The sequence below is a fragment of the Anolis carolinensis genome, chromosome 2, assembly GCF_035594765.1.
Source record: "Anolis carolinensis isolate JA03-04 chromosome 2, rAnoCar3.1.pri, whole genome shotgun sequence".
NCBI lineage: Eukaryota > Metazoa > Chordata > Lepidosauria > Squamata > Dactyloidae > Anolis > Anolis carolinensis.
The window spans coordinates 312,569,111-312,587,451 of NC_085842.1; the positions used below are offsets into that span (position 1 = coordinate 312,569,111).

Sequence of the window (18,341 nt, forward strand, 5' to 3'; positions counted from 1 at the left end):
GAGTAGATCAATAGGTACCGCTCCAGCAGAAAGGTAACGGCGGTCCATGCAGTCATGCCGGCCACATGACCTTGGAGGTGTCTACGGACAACGCCGGCTCTTCGGCTTAGAAATGGAGATGAGCACCAATCCCCAGAGTCGGACACGACTGGACTTAATGTCAGGGGAAACCTTTACCTTTACTATATGGGCCAAATGGAACAAACACACATGGAACCCACTGCAGGCAGTCAATAAGACATAAGGCCAGTTCCATGCCAAAAGTGCTGCTTCTAGCACTAGAACAGCAGGTTACTCAAGAGCTTCCAAGAAACTCCAAAATATCTTTCATGATCATCATCATCATCACCCATCACTTTCAAAAGTAATGCAAATATTTTCCACAGCAAAGATCTCCTGCTCGCAAAATTTTTGAAGAAGCCATATATATACACCCAATTAAACAGTTCCATGAAACATCATTAGAGAATTTAAGGTGCATCTATAATGTAGAATTAATGCAGTTTGAAGTCACTTTTAACTTCCATGGCTCAATGCTATGGAATCATGGGAATTGTAGAGGTTTTCAAGGTTTTTGGCCTTCTTTGTCAAAGAATGTTGGTGCCTTACCAAACTGCAAATTTTAGGATTCTATAGCATTGAGCCATGGTACTTAAAGTGGTGTCACAAGGCATTAATTCTGTAGTTTAGTAGTCTATCTTAATCTAATCTGGCCTAATCTATCTTCACATGGACATATAAGGGGAAATGTGGGTAGTGGGGTAAGTACTTAATTGTAAACAGTACAGATTCCCAAGGTTAGAACAAGCACAGTGGCCATTCATCAAAGTAGAAACTTGTAATAAAATTAATGGTACTCTTTGTTAATTAGCTCTAAAGTACAAGGTCTGGAAGGCGTATGCAACCTTCTTTCTTTGTTACTGAAACCCTGAAATTCACTAGGTTGAGTAAAAGACATACACTGAAATCAGGAATTTGTTTTTGGAGCAAGAATGGAATGATAATCACAGCCTTTATGTTCCAAATCCACTCTTGAGTCTCATCCACCTAATCCAGTATGAAGCAGCAATACTGGCTCCAGTGTGGTGACACTCTCCATTTCCATCCTGCAGTGGTGGTAGGGCAGAACCCAGACCATCCTGTGAAGCCTAACTGGTTCGGTCCCACTAGATTTCACCTTACCTTTGCTGTCCCTGTCACTGCTGCAGAGGAGCCACGGCTGACGTTGCCAGACAGTTTATGTTGGCAAAGGTGCCTTGCAATGGCCAGGAGCTCTTCAGAGCTCAGTGGCCATCTGCCATGGCAACAGGTAGGAGAGGCACATGAGCCTGATTCACCCTCTTTCTCCTATGTTGCTCCACACGGCAAAAAAGAGACGTGGTGCTGTCCCATTTGGATAGCAAAGCAGTTTAGATTGAAGCCAGTCATGCTGTCCAAACTCACCCCAAAGCACAAGCTGCTCCAGAGTTTGTTGAAACTTCAGAGCATTTCCTGACTTTGCTTGCTGTGTGTTTGAACTGTGTAAAATTGTGTTAAGGAGCAGAGAGGTCTTAGAATATTATTTGGACATCCAGGAGAAACTTCTGGTGCACTTTTGGATGTAGACAAGCCCTTGGTCACTCCAAGCTTTCTTTGTTTCAGGAGTTTAATTTTGGGTGGAAGAGAGTTATTTTGTACTCTTTTTTGTCAACAATTAAGTACCAGGCCCAAGTTTCTACTGAGCCAACTTGCCTGTGCAAGGGAGCCAAGCACAAGTGGTTGGATTGTTCCAGGGATTGTGCAAGGAGGTATTCAGGGCCTCTTTCCAAGAATGGGACAGAAATGACAGCAATGACAAAAGGGAATTTCTGCCATCAGCTAATTCCTTTATGCTTCAGTGGCAAAGCACTATAGAAGAGGTGTTCTCTAAAAAATTACTTGTGCCAAGCAATATTCCAAGCTATACTTTTCATAGGATCAAATAGGTGGTGAAAAATGTGTACTACTTCTCCTTCTTCAGTAGTTAGGGTATGGTGATGGCATAATAATAATAATAATAATAATAATAATAATAATAATAATAATAATAATAATTAATAATCTTTATTCTTATACCCTGCTTCCATCTCCCTAAAGGGACTCGGGGCTGCTTACATGGGGCAACAGCCCAGGCAAATACAATATGAAACATAAAATACAGCAATTAACAAAAACCACGCGCAAATGGGAATAAACAATTAACATAAAGATAACAAAAACATTAGTAAAAAATATATTAAAATACGACAGTAGAATCATAAAAACGAACTGGGCAAAGTGCACAGTAGGCTTGATCGATCCACGAAAAATTTGATTCTAAACTCGTTGCAAAAGTAGAGGGGGGCAGCGTTTCGTTTTTGAAGGCATTTCCGAATTTTGCCCCCCAAAAATTTCGAAATTAACGAAAATTCGTTATTTTCTAAATTAATTTGTTAATGGCGGACGCGCATGCGCAATTCCCAAAAACAGCACAGAGGGAGAGGACTTTACAGGACTCTCCCACCCTCATTTTTTGAGTGATCTTCTTCAAACTTGGTACAGTGGTAGAACACATTTAACACTGATAGCTCACCAAAATTTGGAACGTTTCCCTTATCCTCTGATTTTTGGCGAATTTTCATAGCTTTTATAATAAACCATTTTTTAATAATTGCAGAAATCTGTTCCTGGTTTGAAAGTCTTATTTCCTGTTAAATTGGGTTGTCTTTACTGTGAAAGTCATTGTTCTACTTCAGAAACTTTGTTTTTGTGGCTGAAACTTTGTTAAATTGGTGTGTGTGTGATATATACTGTGTATATATATATATATAGTCCCTGCATATGTGTGTGTGTGTTTGTGTGTGTGTGTGTATAGGTAAAGGTAAAGGTATCCCTTGACGTTAAGTTCAGTCATGTCTGACTCTGGGGGTTGGTGCTCATCTCCATTTCTAAGCCCAAGAGCCAGTGTTGTCCATTGACACCTCCAAGGTCATGTGGCCGGCATGACTACATGGAGTGCCATTACCTTCCCGCCAGAGCGGTACCTATTGATCTACTCACATTGGCATGTTTTCAAGCTGCTAGGTTGGCAGAAGCTGGAGCTAACAGCGGGCACTCACTCTGCTCCCGGGATTTGAACCTGGGACCTTTCGGTCTGCAAGTTCAGCAGCTCAGTGCTTTAACACACTTCGCCATCGGGGCTCATGTATATATAATATACATACACATACACACAATGTGGAGAATATGTGGAAAGGTAGATAGATAGATAAGTTGGGAGCCACAGCGAAGGCACCTTCCTGGGAGCAAGGTCTAATAATAATAATAATAATAATAATAATAATAATAATAATAATAAAAAATCCTTTACAATATCCAAGATGGGTACCATTATTGGCAGAGAAAGCCAAGCTGTAGGAGTTGAAATCCAATCATTTATCTTCCCTATAGAATCAATTTTATATGCATTTTTAGCTACAGAAAAGCTAAAATCAGGACAGTAAAAGAACAACACCCAGAAAATGGGAATTCCAGACAGGAAACAATCAGGGCCAGCTAATACCTCCCAACAAAGGATTCCCCCAGGTAGGAAGCAGCCAGGCTTTGAAGCTGCAAGGCTATTCAATGCTAATCAAGGTGACCAATTGCAACATTCACACTTGCCTCCCACAGACAAGAGTTCTTTCTCCCACCCTGGACCTTCCACAGATATATAAACCCCACTTGCCTAGCTTCGCACAGAAGTCAAAACCTCACCACCGGGCCCCTCTCTGTCTCTCTCGGTCTCTCCATTCCCAGCTCCATCCGCCGCCTTCCCGCCTCACAGAGAGACACCAGGCCTGAGCTGAGGCGAGGCGGCGGCGGCGGCCATTTCCCCCCTCCGTCTTCCTCCTCCTCCTCGGCCTCCTTCCCCCTCGCCCCCTCCCATTGGCTGAGCCCGTGACGCCCCTTTTGCTGAGGGGCAAAAGGAAAGGGCCTGAATGGTGGGAGTTTGGGTGATTTGCAAAAGCTTTTTTTTCCTAACGAAAAAAACGACGAAATAAGAAAAAACGGCCTCTCGCGATTCGAAACCGCGATATCCAGACGTGTGGCCGTATATTGCTTCAAAACAAACGAAAATAACGAATTAATAACAGGTAACGGGGAAATCGAATTATTTGAGCAAGCCTAGTGCACAGCTATGGTGACAGCTGTGTGGCAGCAGAGTTGCATCACTCTGCCTGAAATATTTACCAGTTTTCCCAAAGTTCTATTTGTAAATCCCAATCCTGCCTGTCCTGATGTAATGGATAGAAAATCATAGTCTCAATTCAAGCCTTAAATGAATATAATTTGATTTAAGTTTTAATCAAGCAATTTCAGGGTGGAATCCCTCTGTACAATTCCTCCGTAAACACCAAGAATGAGATGTTCTCTTGTTTTCAGAATGTGTTGGTTTGGCTGTCAAATCTGGGTACGTATTTTTTCCCCTTTCTCCTTAAACCTTCAGAACGGAGCACTGAAACCACTGAAAGAGAGTCGTCAGCTCTGATGCAAAGACAGGCATGGCTCTGCCTCTGACCCTGGCAAAAGGGGCTGAATACAGAGAGAGGAAAAGCACCTACCCCACCCGAAGAAGGATCATACAAATCTGTCAGTCACGGAGGGTGGGGACGGACATCTGGGGCTCATTAAGGAAGTGCTCTCTTTTCTGTAATGGGGAAGGGCTTGGGGCTTGGGCGAGGCCCTTGTTCTCAGGGTGGGGTGTTGGCTGGAGTGCCGCGTTCTGGTGCCCTTCCCTGTGTGCCAAGCGCCAAGCTGGGTGGAGGGAGAGATGGGCTGTTGATGGGAGAGACTTCGTGAACCCTTTGACAAAGTGCAGGCATCTTCTGGACTCTTGCTTGTTGGGAATTAGAGCTACCCTGTATACTTATGTACGAGTCTAGACATTTTAGTAAAAAAAAAGCAACCCATAAAACCTGGGCTGACTTATTCAAGGATCAAAGTCTAAGTACTGAATATTAACACTTATAAAAATTGGCAGTTAAAATGGTTTCAAACAGCATCCATTCTACAGTATAGATGCACCCCAGGTCTATGAGAATCTCTCATATTAAATAATTAAAGCACTTTGATGCCATTTTAACTGCCATAGATCTATTTCATAGTGGTCCCCTGATGTTTTGGCCTTCAACTCCCAGAAATCTTAACAGCTGGTAAACTGGCTGGGATTTCTGGCAGTTGTAAGTCAAAACACCTGGGGACTACAGGTTGAGAACCATTTCCATAGAGATATGAGGTTTATGATTTGGTGAGGCACTAGAGCTCTCAGGCAGAGAATATTAAGGAGTTTGTCCTAAACTACAGATCTCAGGACTGAATAGTCTAGAACCATGGAAACTAAAGTACTGTAGCTATGTAGTGTGAAAGACCATAGCCTCAACTTCTCTAAATCCCACTTGCATTATTCTTCTGTCCTTTTCATATTAGATTGCAAAACTTTGTTTCTTCTTATTCTTATTTGAGTTTATTTTGGTGAGCGCCTTTCCTAACATACACACTTTCTTAAAGCCATGGATTTTCATACATTTTGACCATTGACTAAAACAAACCTGTACACATTTATCAAAAATACACATTTCTGAGATGTGGCACCTTTATTTTCTTGCAATTCAAAACGAAGGAAGAGGAAAACTTGCTGTTCATGGAATGAGTACACATCCCTTCCCATTATGTTTGAAGATGGAGTTCGTGCAGACTTTGCCCCTTCTACACTGCCCAATATCCCAGGATCTGATCCCAGTTTATTTGCTTATTCCAGATTATTTGGCAGTGGAGACTCATATAATCTAGTTCAAAGCAGATAATCTGGAATCAGACCTTGGGATATAAGGCAGTGTAGATTCAGCCTTTGTGACTTCCTTGAAAGTTTGTACAGTTTTAGTTTTTCAGATTTATTAATTTCATATGTTACCACTTTGATTTTTTAAAAGACTTTGTAAAAACAAGGCTGTCTTTTGTCCTGAAATTTCCCTCTCTATATATTACTGTTGGAGTTAGCCCCATATCACTTCTTTGTGAGTGAGCCCCATATCACTTCTTTGTCAAGTTAAACATTTTCTTTTCAGGATACCCAAAACTGATTTGTGCAACACTTTGTGTGTTGAACAGATCAACACATTTCAAAAACTCATATAAACCCCAATTTCCGTTTTGCTCTGATATTGTCATTTTGAAGGGTGTTTTAAGAGGCTGATCTGAACAAGGCTGACCTTTGTCTCCATATAAAACATATATACACACGCACCATTTCCTTTTTCTATTTTGTTGCATTTGTTTTCCTTCTTGGAAAGATGTCCAGAAGTCGCACCCTTTCTGTTCTTATCTCTGGTTTGCTTAAAGAACCCTTATCCTGGTAGCAAAAGGCCTGTCCCCTAAGCAGTGAATTTCTCCTTGTTTCCTCTATTGCAATCAAGCAGAGAGAATGGAAGTAGGTGAAGTTGTCACTGTAACTCTTTTAAAAATTGGCTTTCCTGCAAGTCCCAAATTTACTGTATTTTTTTTTCAACTAGCAGATTTCAAACAGTTTCATTTTAGATCCAATGACTATTTTGGGAGGACTTTCCATAGCTGTCACTAACAATTCTTATAATTTTTCTTATCACAAAACTGGAAGAAACCCCTGTGGTTATAAAATCTAACCTACCTGCCATGCGGGAATCCACAGCTAAAGCACTCCTGAAAGATAGACATACAACCCATGTCCAACAACTTCCAATGAAGGAGAAACCCCATTGAGGCAATCCCTACTGGTGTCAAAAAGCTCTCAAACAGAATGCTTTTCCTAATGTTTAGTCAGAATTTACTTTCTACTCATTTGAATCTTTTAGGTCATGCCCTCACCTCATCTCTGGAGCAGGAAACCTTCTCCATCTTCTCCTTGAAAATCCTCTAGATATTTAAAGATAGCTGTCATGAAAACACAGAGTTGGAAGAGACCCCAAGGGCCATCCAGTCCGATCTCATTCTGTCCTGCAGGAAAAGCACAATCAAAGCATCCTTGACAGATGGTCATCCAACTTCTGCTTAAAAACCTCCACAGAAGGAGAGTCCAACACATTCCAAGGCAGCATATTCCACTGCAAAATAGTTCTTACCATCAGGAAGTTCTTCCTAATTCTTAGGTGAGATCACTTTTCATGCAATTTGAATCCATTTCTCCTTGTCCTCATCTTCAGATCAGCAGAAAACAAGCTTTCCCTTTCCTCGATGTGACATCCTGTCAAATATTTAAACATGGCTCACATGTCCCCTCTCAGCCTTCTTTTCTCCAAGCTAAACATAATCAGCTTCTCATAGGGCTTGGCTTCCAAACTTTCGAAAACTCCAATGAATACAGCAACCTCCTGGCACATTTTCCCTGTCTGGAGGAGCCTATGGTTACTTATAGAGATAATCAAGGCTTAGAACATAAAGGCCTCTGCCCAACTAGAAATAAACCTCAAATTTGCTTTCTTCCTTTCTTCCTATCCAGATTTTTAAAATCTCAAGTTGTGTGTGCCAGATTTCTGAGTTTGTCAGGAGTGACTTGATGGACTGGATGGTCCTGGTAATTTCTTCCAACTCTATGTTTCTATGATTCTAATTTTTTATTTGTCTCTGTTCCTCACCTTGGTTCATTTTGTGCCTTGCTGAACATAGGATTTCTGCGGGAGTCTTGTTGCAGCATGCAGTTTTTAGGAGCAGTCTTCCTGAAATGGCTGAAATAAAGAAAGCATCCCTGCCTATCAAGGTGGCGGAGCAAGATGGGCTGAAATCACCCCACTTGGTGCCATAAACCTGATTGATTTCCCTGTCCGGGTGACAACAACCCTGGGCAGAAACATTTGGCTTACGGTGTTTCGAAAGATGCTGATGGTTTATAGGATTTTGGTAATACTGGGACTGTGCTAGTGGGTTGTGTGTGGAAGGGGAGTTGTGTGTGGAAGGGGAGCTTTTGTGCTAGTGGGTTGTGTGTGGAAGGGGAGCTTTCATTACCTGATATGGAAGATGGTGAAACAGCCATAGTTTCTCCATCTCTTTGTAAAAGATGGAGGGTGTTTTGTGTGGAGTTTACCCTTTTGCACCTAGCAAGAATTTTCAAAAGGTGTATCATTTTAGTCACCTGGGTTTTCAATGCATGGAACCTGCATCATTGGATTCAATCATCGACAACTTGAAAATATATTTTGAAAATTCCAAACAAAAACTCATTGATTTTCTATTTTTAAAACAAGGGAGATCATTTTACTATACCATTGTATATAATGGGACTTGAGCACTGATGGATTTTGGTATCCAAGGAGTACCGTGGAACCACACCACAGCAGATGCTCAGGACACACTTCAAACAACAGACTCCTTTTCAGATGTCTTCTGGGGTTCTATCTTGGATTCTCTATACTTCTAGAAGGCTGCCCAGAAGAATTTATATTTCAAATTTTTATTTCACCTTTGTCCACAAACATTTTATCTTCCAGGTCATGATGAGACAGACCTTTCATGTAAAGGTAAAGGGCACAAGGTACATCAAATAAATTACTATTGACAGTTCATAATGGATTTCCCTTTGCAATGCAACCAGACAGGTTTGCTGGAAGGATTCTGTGAAATGCCACCTTTGCCTTTTGGGGATTTTGTGTTGGTGGGGAACTGGTTCCAGGCGTTGTCTGTATTCAGAGGAATTTTCTAAAGTGATGGACCAGTTTAGGAATAGGGATCAAGACCTCAGAGAATCATTTTAAATCCTGGCTAACGAATTGGACTGGGTTCACCACTTCCATTGATATGTGATGCACCAACCACCACTCAATGCAACCAAAACAAGATTGACACATTTCCACAGCTGCAGCTGAGATGAGTGAATAGATGTAAGAGTATCAATAGCTGGTTATTCCCAGTGATGTTTGACTCTAGACCAACTACCAGTGCTGGCATCCTCCACATTTGCCAGCTTTATATAAATGCATTTGAAAAGCAATGTTGTAACAGGCATAGGAAATATGCAGCCTTCTTGATGTTTGGGAATTGCAACTTGCTTTGTTCCTCACATGGGACTGCAATGTCAAATGAAAGTTGCCCTCCAGAAACATCCAGAGATAATTTCGGAGCTTGGGAAAGGCAAATATATTTTCCCTTTCTGTAAATGGAGGTGCATTGGAGGTACTTTGATTTGCCATATTCGTATATCTCTTAATTATTTGTCTTGCTAGCGTTTTAAAAACTTTTGCAATAAAACTATACAGGAGAGTAGTTTCAAGTATAGATTTGTTGCAAATGTTTTTATCATGCTGGCAAGACAAATGTCATCCACAGATGGTGTTATTCAGTCAATGTGTTTTATAGTTTTTAAGCTATAAATATTGCTTTATATTTTAACTGCTTTGAGTTTCGCTCGGAAGGGAAAGCAAGATATAAATCAAATAAATAAATATTAGTAATATGGGATATAAATCTTGATGAAAGAATAATGAGAGGAAATATATAATCAGATCCCCATCCTCCTCCTTACAGAAAAAGAAATAGACAATGAGGCAGCTCTGGCTATTCAGATCTGTAATGCTGAGTTGCTGTTCATTGCTGCTCTGTAAACAGAAAACAGTATAATGGCAGGACTTCCAAAGAGGAAAGTACAGAAGCTCGATGAATCTCGGTTTTGTTGATAACACTGTATAACAAAATTTGAAAAAAAACCTGTTCCTGTTTAGAAAGTGTTATTTCCTGTTTGATTATGTAGTACTTTGAAAGTAGTTGTTATACTCCAGAAACTTTGTTTTTGTGGCTGCCACAAACTATGTTGAATTGGTTGAGACTCTAGGAGATAGTCATTGAAAAAATACAGCAAATTGTGCTGCAGAATGTTTTTGCAATTTAATAAACTTTCCCCATGTTTTTATGATAGAACCCATTAGGAAATGACATTTATAACCCAGGAACAAAAGTTGTGTTACATAACGTAATGCTTAGCACTGAAAAGGGAAGGAGGCCTCACAGAGTTGGATGGTGTGCGTGACCCCAAGTGTCCTCCTTTTATGGGCTCATCTACATGAGCCAAATGAATTGGGGTGAGAGTGAATGGACTCAGTGGTGTCTGCTTGGTGCATGGGATCCATCCACCAAGACACCTTAATACAGTCTTATCCCATGTTTAATAATGTTGAAGGATGCTCTGGAGCTTTCCCATATTTTGTAGCAGTGTGAGAAATTGGTCTGCTTCCTGTCCAGAGGTGTCCACACCTGTTTACACTGCCATTCTGCTTTCCCCAGCTTGGGCACTTACCTTCTCTCTGGTTTCCTTGTCTTGCCAGCAACCACTGCAAAAGAAACTGGTTGTTCCTCATTGCATCCACTGACACTAGATGGAGTGACAGGAAGATTGGAGAAGGGATAGGAAGCGGAGAGAGCGATTCCTCCTTTCTGCCCACCTTTCCCTCACATTGCTCCATTGCTCTGGCCAGGATTAGGAGATGTGACAAGCAATAGGTGTTGGGAATCATCCTGGACTTCTCAAGTCTAGATGTAGTTAGATAGATGATAGAGTTAGATTGAGGGAATCCTTTCCCTGTTTCCAAAGCATGCCTAAACAGGCTTTACTGTGTTTCACTCTATCCTGTGTACATCACATCCCTTACTTTGAAGTTAGTGGAAATGTGAATCTTTAGGGACACTAACTTCCCATTGGTCAGAATGTCTTTTATGGCCCCAATAAACTGGACCATGAGATCGGAACAATTTTTGGTTCGTTCTTCTCCCTTTGTTCTTCTAGCTAACAAGAAGCATCCTTCCATCTCTCCTGGCAAGATGTAACTATTTAGATGTTTCCTTTCTTATTTTTCCTTAGAAACCAGTCTAGAGTAGACTAGACAGCTCCCAAGCCTTTCTATCTACAATGGAGTTCTTTTTACCTGAATAAATACTTTTTGAACTTTTATTGAGACTCTGCAGTCCATTGCAATCCTAAATAGAGAAAGGCTTCTCTTGCTCACCCGGTGTAAGTAACTGTTGCATTTGAAAGCTTTGCTTTTGCTACTCTGCTGATTTTGGTGGAATCTCCCCCAGAGAGGGTTAAATTGAGTCTGAGCGCAAAAATAGCCACTGTCAGTTTAATGCCTGGTGGTCACTTCTAAGCCAAGGACAAGAGGGGAAAGCTAAGTATGGCAGCCCCACACTCTGCATCGGCATTGTGGCCTGTGTAGATGTGCTTTATGTCTACCTATCCTGACTCTTTGGAATGTGCAGAAGGGCCCTCAGTTAACTCAGCATCCTGGGATACTATCCTATAATAGGATGGAGTTCCTACAATAAAACTTACTTTTGCTCCTTCAATGAGGATCTCTAACCACTACATGCACTCTCAACAAATGGTGCCTTGTCTCTCTGCATTGTGGACTGGCCAGAACCACAAACCTTTCAATACATGACAGATGAACATACTTACTTCTTTCTTAGGAAATCCTTTGTTGTCCGAGTTTGATGGCCTTTCAAGTGTAGTATCCTGGCGGTGGATACATAGGTGATTGTAGAGCCCTATTCTTGACCCTCATGTTCTTCCACAGTGAGGACATCAGTTTCCAAGTGGAAGGTGGTCCCAGTCAGGGTTGGCTTGATGCGCCTTCCACATGGCACATTTCTCCCTTTCGCCGTCCATTCTTGCCTCTTCAAATTCCACAGCACTGCTGGTCACAGCTGTCCTCCAGCTAGAGTGCTCAAGGGCCAGGGCTTCCCAGTTTTCAGTTTTTGAGGTTAGCTTTAAGCCCATCTTTGAATCTCTTTTCCTGTCCACCAACATTCTGGTTTCCCATTCTTGAGCTGGGAGTATAGTAGCTGCTTTGGGAGACAGTAATCGGGCATTTGGACAACGTGGCATTCAGTCCAGTGGAGTTGATGGCATAGGAGCATTGCTTCAGTGTTAGTGGTCTTTGCTTCTTCCAGCATGCTGACATTTGTCCGCCTGTCTTCCCAAGAGATTAGCAGGGTTTTTCGGAGGCAACATTGATCAAATTCCAGAAGTTGAATGTGATATCTGTAGACAGTTTGCAGGCATATAGCAGTGTTGGGAGAACAATAACTTTATAAACAATAACTTTATAAACAAGCACCTTGGTATCTCTACAGATGTCCCGATCTCTGCTTCATTTGGACAAATGTTGCACTCCCAGAGCTCAGGCAGTGTTGTATTTCAGTGTTGATGTTGACTTTTGTGGACAGATGGCTGTCAAGTTGGTGGAAATGTTCAACATTTTCTAACATTACACCATTGTGCTGTATTCCTGGCATTGCAGATGAGCATAGGGCCACATGGCATCTTTGACATGACTGCAAATGCCTGAAACCCATCCTAAAAGCCAGTTAGTTGTTTTGAGGAACTTAGTGGGAGTTGAGGTTTTATAAGATCTTTACCCTTCTCAAAAATAACAGGATTCTCAATGGCATTTATTCAAAGGATCCTGAAAATGTAATATACTTTAATAAAAAAAGATATAAGATAAGAATGATAGCTTTTTGAAAATGAAGAAGACAACAGTGAGAAGGTAGGAAGTGTTAGATAGGGCTTTCTTTTTTCTTTTCTCAACTTTTCTATCTTCTTTGCTTTTATTCAATCTACACTCACTTTTCTATTTTAATTTAGATAAAGAAAAAAACCCCTTTTAATGTCATAGAAACCTTTTTTGTATTAATTACTGAAGAAGGCAACAAAATGGAATGTTAAGAATATCCCTACTTTATATCCATTTTTTTATCCACTCTATTAACCAAAATTATTTTTAAAATATTTACTCTTCTCTGCCAAAGGGCTGCCACCACACCAAACTATAACTCCATAGCATTGAGCCATGGCACTTAATGTGGTGTCAAACTGCATTAATTTTACAGTGTAGATGTACCCAGTAACACATCACTTAGAATCATAGAATCCTAGAGTTGGAAGAGACCTTGTGGGCCATCCAGTCCAACCCTATTCTGCCCAGAAGAAGGAAAATTACATTCAAATCACCCCCAACAGATGGCCATCCAGCCTCTGTTTAAAAGTCTCCAAAGAAGGAGTATCTACCACATTCTGGGGCAGAGAGTTCCACTGTTGAACAGCTCTCAAAGTGAAGACGTTCTTCCTAGTGTTCAGGTGAATCTCCTTTCCTATATTTTGAAACCATTGCTCCACGTCTTAGTCTCCAGGGCAGCAGAAAACAAGCTTGCTCCCTTCTCCCTATGACTTCTCCTCACATATTATGCATGGCCCTCATCATGTCTCCTCTCGGCCTTCTCTTCTGCAGGCTAAACATGCCCAACTCTTTAAGCCGCTCTTCATAGGGCTTGTTCTCCAGACCTTGATCATGCTAGTTGTACTCCTGTGGACACATTCCAGCTTGCCAACATCTCCCTTCAATTGTGGTTCCCAGAATTGGACACAGTATTCCAGGTGTGGTCTGACCAAGGCAGAAGAGAGGGGCAGCATGACTTCCCTGGATCTAGACACTATACTCCTATTGATGCAGGCCAGAATCCCGTTGGCTTTTTTAGCTACCGCATCACATTGTTGGCTCATGTTCACCTTCCTCCTCACAAAATCTTTTTCACATGTACTGCTGTCGAGCCAGGCATCATCCCCCATTCTGTATCTTTGCATTTCATTTTTTCTGCCTAAGTGGAGTATCTTGCATTTGTCCCTCTTGAACTTCATTTTTTTTTAGTTTCGGTCCATCTCTCTAGTTTGTTAAGATAGTTTTGGATTCTGCTTCTATCTTCTGGAGTATTGGCTATCCCTCCCAGTTTGGTGTCATCTGCAAACTTTATGATCATGCCTTCTAATTCTTCATCTAAGTCATGAATAAAGATGTTAAACAGAACCAGGGCCAGGATGTACTCCACTCGTGACTTCTTTCCAAGATGAAGAGGAATTCTTGGTGAGCACCCATTGGGTTTGTTCACTTAACCAATTACAGATCCACCTAACTGTAGTTTTGCCTAATTCACATTTGACTAGTTTGTTTGGGAGGATGGACTGGCTTTTGGTGGCTTTCAGGGGACGGATCAGGAGATGGAGTATAGTTACAATGTCATAGCTACACCTTGAATGCAGGATTGCAGCCAACATTTGTAATTAGCCCATTATCAAGTAAAGTCTGCCATAGGGCAACTTTCCTACAAAAGGCAGCACCAAATAAAAAGACAATTATAAGGAGCGTTAATCTTGTAACTTTAGATAATGGTCCGACTCGAATTTGCTTGTGATAGGAAACCAAAGGGGAGGGAGGAACCCACATCCCACAATTGAGGTAGGTTTGGGTTTAGATAGTGCAAAGCAATTCTCATTTACTGACTGGTAGAAATTAAAAAAAAGAAAGAAACACCCCAAAGTACAGTTACTGATAAAACACTGACTTGCCTGGATTAAAGACTCGTTCTATGAAAATTCATTACCAGAACACAAAAAATAGGAAAAGAAGAACAAAAAGAGGGAGACGGCTATCTCAGGCAACAAAACTTGAGTACAAAAGGATTTATCTGGCATTTGAATGAATAGATTTATTTCCAAAGGAGGGAAGGGGGGGAAAGAGTTGGCAGAGAATCTGTGTATCTGCCCTGTGATTTTGTTATACAAACAAGTGAACAGCTCTGAAAAAAAGGGAGAAAGATCAGTCAATTTTGAGATAATGAATGTGGTCATGTTTTTTTTAAAATCCCCAAACAGAACAGCATCCAGGGGTGTAGAAACTGAGTGCAGAAATACAGGATCCTGTGAGTTCCTGCTCTTAAATAAGAGTTCATATTTGTTATTAGATTGATAAATATATATAGAGATGACAGTGGAATCCATTGGTTTCTAGTTTCTGGAGCAGCATAAAAGATGCTCATTCCATCATCTATATGACAAGTTGTTCAGATATTTAAAATCTGGCATCATATCGGTCCTATTTAAAGTAGCACCCATCTCTTTCCAATGCTGTTCCATTTTATTGAAATGGAAAGGCAGGAAAGCAACCCTGTTTGTGCACTACCTTACTGGTTGCATCGTTTCTAGGTTTTGCAGGGTCCTGGAGAGAGAAGGAAGAGAAAAATCTTCCTGCTTTGGAACATCCTTGTTCCCTTTGCAGTTGATGCACTCACCGCTTTTTTATATCCTGGTGACACTAACTCTACAAGCATAGATTTGGCCCTCTGTGACCACAGATTCTGCACCCAGTGGTGTGTGCTGGGGAAAGCATTTAATTCCATTGTGCAATGTACAATGACAATAAAGTTATTCTATTCTATGATATATGATATGATATGAATATGAATAGGAGCTTTGAGTGGCACAGCGGGTTAAACTGAGTGGCTGAACTTGCTGACCGAAAGGTCAGTGGTTCGAATCCGGGGGGCGGGGTGAGCTCGCACTGTTAGCCCCAACTTCTGCCAACCTAACCGTTCAAAAACATGCAAATGTGAGTAGATCAATAGGTACTGCTCCGGTGGGAAGGTAACGGCACTCCATGCAGTCATGCTGGCCACATGATTTTGAAGGCATCTATGAACAAGGCTGGCTCTTCAGTTTAGAAATGGAGATGAGCACCAACCCCCAGAGTTGGACACGACTAGACTTAATGTCAGAAGAAAACCATTATCTTTACCTTTAGTCTATGAATCCTGAATCCGACTATCTATGGCTTGAAAATACCCTCCCACCCCCACCCCCCAAAAGCAAACCTTGATTTTGCCATTTTATATAAGTAAAAGTTTCCCCCTGACATTAAATCCAGCCGTGTCCAACTCTGAGGGTTGGTGCTCATCTCCATTTCTAAGCCGAAGAGCCAGCGTTGTCCGTAGACATCTCCAAGGTCTGGTTGCCAGCATGATTACATGGAGTGCCATTACCTTCCCGCCGGAACGGTGCCTATTGCTGTACTCAAATTTGCATGTTTTCAAACTGCTAGGTTGGCAGAAGCTGGGACTAACAGCGGGCGCTCACTCCGCTCCCTGGATTTGAACCTGTGACCGTTTGCTCTGCAAGTTCAGCAGCTCAGCTCTTTAACATCCTACATCATCAGGGGCCATTTTATATAAGGGATTCTAATTTCCTTTGCCATTGTATATAATGTGATTTGAGTATCTATGGATGTTGATATCTATGGAGCCCCTGGTTCCAAACCGTAGCAGATAACAAGGTCCCACTGTACTAGTGTGTTTCCTCTGCTCTCCTCTCCTGATTCCCTTTTGTGTTGTGTCGGTTTCTCATGTCAGTCTGTTTTTACAAACCAGTTGTTATACTTTTTTTCCTTTTAAAATTTTTAGCTAAAAAAGCCAGTTGTTATACCTAAGCTGCTCAGAGAAACCTTTTGACTGAGGAACGGGATAACAAAAGTTAGAAATAATCTCATCATCATCTTTGTCGCCATCAGGAGAAGGAAGAGCACCTTGATCTTTTCTGTTTTTACCTCGGCAAGTCTGCTCCGCCAAGAGGTTGCATTCAGCCTTTACTTTTTTTTTGTTATTGTTGATGACTTTCGGCATTCTAGTGGCTTCGGTAGCTAGAGACCGAACCATTAGTTGTGTGAGTGTAGCCATTGCATATCAGCCTAATGATCTTGGCTGGCGAGGCAGCGAAGGAGACGCGACAGGCTAAAGGGCAGGAGGTCAGATCCTGTTAAGGTTTCTCTGAGGCAGAAGGGATCATTAGCGGCCGAGGGGCGGGTTGGATGGGCTGGGGGGCTGCACGTCTCCATTGACCTTGGTGCAGGACCAGGCTTATAGCCCGAATGAAAGCATCGCGGTGGGAGTTTTGCAGGCGGCGGTGTGGCTTGTCACTTGCAGGCTTCCCCTAGGAATTGTGTTCCTGCCGCATCCAGCTCTTCTTATTAGTGCTTGAACGCCACGGCTTCACAAAAGGTGCGCTCATTGGCAGGAAGTCAGGGGCAGAGAGAAACCAAAGTTATAGCCAGTTACTCTCTCTGTTTCCTTTCCATTATTTTGCGCTTGAGTAAATGCCAGTTTAATAAAAAGCCAAAGGGGTTGACGGCGAAGATGAAAATTCTCCGCAAAAAGCATCCATTAGATAAGGATTTAATAGAAAATGAAATGGATTTGAGGGTCAAGGTAGATGAAAGTTTAGAGACGTGATTAAAAATGTGCTTACAATGGCCATGACTTTCTTACTATAGGGCCGTGGATTTGGACTGAGACTATGGCTCAAGAGTGGGAAGAAGAGACTATATTGATCAAATCCATGCATAATCAAGTCTGCAAAAGTCACACCTGATTGCTGTATTCCTACCTTGTTGAAACTAACCAAAAACCTTTTTTTTTGCCCCAGCATTGTAAGATATTATTATACTTTCACTGATTATGGTGTTGGGTTTTTTTTTTTGCATGTGTGTAGAAATAACATCACATTTTTGTGGGGCTTATGGGAAATGCCCACATTTGGGAGTACAATAAGTTGGTGCACATCCAATACTTACAGACCAATGTGGTTGTAGCTATTGGTTTCTTCTGCAGAGAAGGCTCTGTCCAAGCTGCTGAACTTATTTTGAGAGCAGGCTTCAGCACCTTGGATAGTTCCTTGAGACTAAAACCCTTATACCCCACAGGTATCAGAGCCATTATCTGCCACTGATTATTTGTGTGTCTCTCTATTTGACAATTTTGGGGGGGGGGGCTGCTTGTGTTTAAGTACTAATCCCTCTTTTGCAGTTCCTAAGGCTCCTGTTGTTTTTGCTTGAAGGAAAGGTATGCCAATTTGAACTCAGAGGATTCAACTCTAGCCAGTAGAAATACTGTAAAGGTACCAGATCCCACCTGACCTTGGAGTCTAAGCATGGGAAATTACCAATTAATACCAGATGCTATAGGAGAGATGAATTGACTGTTCGTTGCTTAAGAAAACTCTATGAAATTCATGGAGTCTCCATAAATCAATCAGCAAATTGAAGCCCCATAGGCACAGTACAAACAAGACTTGATCATTAGCAATAATTGGGTTGTTGTATGTCTTTCGGGCTGTGTGGCCATGTTCCAGAAGTATTCTCTCCTGATGTTTCGCCCACATCTATGGCAGGCATCCTCAGAGGTTGTGAGGTACCTCACAACCTCTGAGAATGCCTGCCATAGTTGTGGACGAAACGTCAGGAGAGAATACTTCTGGAACATGGCCACACAGCCCAAAAGACATACAACAACCCTGTGATCCCGGCCATGAAAGCCTTCGACAACACATTAGCAATAATTGTTTATTTTTGTTATTTTGTCTTAGGAAGTGATCCGAATCTGATGGGGAATGCTTTCTGAAGTTTGAAACCGAGACGAGGTAAACTGTGAGTATCACAGATGTCTGTTTTTTTAAATATTTTGTT

General features: G+C 41.6%; 1 protein-coding gene across 2 annotated transcripts in view; it reads left to right on the plus strand.

Annotated features, from left to right (window-relative positions):
- Nucleotides 1–18,341, plus strand: part of zbtb7c (zinc finger and BTB domain containing 7C) — a 279,530-nt gene that overhangs the window by 75,492 nt on the left and 185,697 nt on the right. For both annotated transcript variants that reach the window (XM_062972568.1, XM_062972569.1), the window contains exon 2: nt 18,242–18,302. The gene's annotated coding sequence lies outside the window, so the exon portion shown is untranslated. The remainder of the gene's footprint in view (nt 1–18,241; nt 18,303–18,341) is intronic.